Source organism: Myotis brandtii, unplaced genomic scaffold, assembly GCF_000412655.1.
Source record: "Myotis brandtii unplaced genomic scaffold, ASM41265v1 scaffold321, whole genome shotgun sequence".
Classification (NCBI taxonomy): Eukaryota; Metazoa; Chordata; class Mammalia; order Chiroptera; family Vespertilionidae; genus Myotis; species Myotis brandtii.
In genome coordinates this window covers 1,261,038-1,262,205 of record NW_005362314.1, presented here as the reverse complement: position 1 = coordinate 1,262,205, position 1,168 = coordinate 1,261,038, and positions in this window count along the sequence as shown.

Below are 1,168 nucleotides of genomic sequence, written 5' to 3'. Positions count from 1 at the left end.
CCGTCGGCGCACAGCGCATCCTTCCTTGTGGCCTGGGCACGGGGACGTAGGGACTCAGACAGAGGGGCGCGCGGGCTCTAGGTAGACTCGGGTTCTAAATATGCGCCGACCCTGGCGGAGCCTCGGGCGGGTGCAGAAGCCCCAAAGAACAAGGATCAGGTCCAAGCCTCCCGCCCTTCGTTTGGCGTGTTCCTACGACAGCCTTTTTATAAGGCGGGTGCGAGATGGGGCGGAGCAGCTTCGAAGGCGGAGCACACGTGCCGGGGGCGGGGTGTACAATCCGGGGTGGGGTTCTGTGCATTCGCAGCGGGGTGCAGGGCGCCCTAAGATTGCAAAACTCAGACTCCTCCCCACCTGGCTCTGACGCGGCTTCTCTGCAGACCGTGGGAGACGTGATTGTCCCCCCTTCCCGTGATCCTCTTTCCTGCGCCGAAATTCCGAGTCCTTCCCCACCCCCCACCCCCACGCCCCGTTGCACTCAAAGGGCGCTGGCATACCGGAAGGCTGGGCGACTGGCATTCCTCGTGCCCTCCTCAAGTCAAAAGCTGGGGAGAGGGCGGGAAAGTGACATGTGAGGAAAGGCCCTGGTGCGCTGAGTCCCGCAGGACTGGGAGGGGAGCCCAGGATGTTTCTGGGAGAGCTTCCCAAGACCAGGCTGCCCCCCGCCCCGCCACCACTACCACCCAGACGTCTCCAAGCTCCACGCTCCTTCCCGCTCAAGGATTCGTCATAGCAGAGGTGTCTGTGGATTTTTTAACGTCCCTCATCATCACCCTTCCCCACAACCTAGTGCCCTGTTGACAGGGCCGGTGTCTGTCCTGTTAAGTCTCCAGCTCAGGGTCTCACTTCCCACACTCTCTACCCTCAGGGTCTGCAGTGTCTGAGTCTTGCCTGCATCAAAGCAGAAACCTCGGAACAGAAAGAGGGGATACTTGGAAGGAAAGCCAACCCATTCATTCATTCATTCATTCATTGGGCAGTCAGCTACTCTCCTATATGGAGTTCCCAAGTTGGTGGCAGAGAGACCCCAATACTCTGAGACTGGGGAGTGAGCAAGGCTGGGACAGAGGAAGAGCTGAATGCAGCTGTGAGGCTGCACCATGTCCATTCCACAAGGGTAAACATTTATCCAACAAACTTTCACTAAAGTCTCCCCCCGCCACCCCCT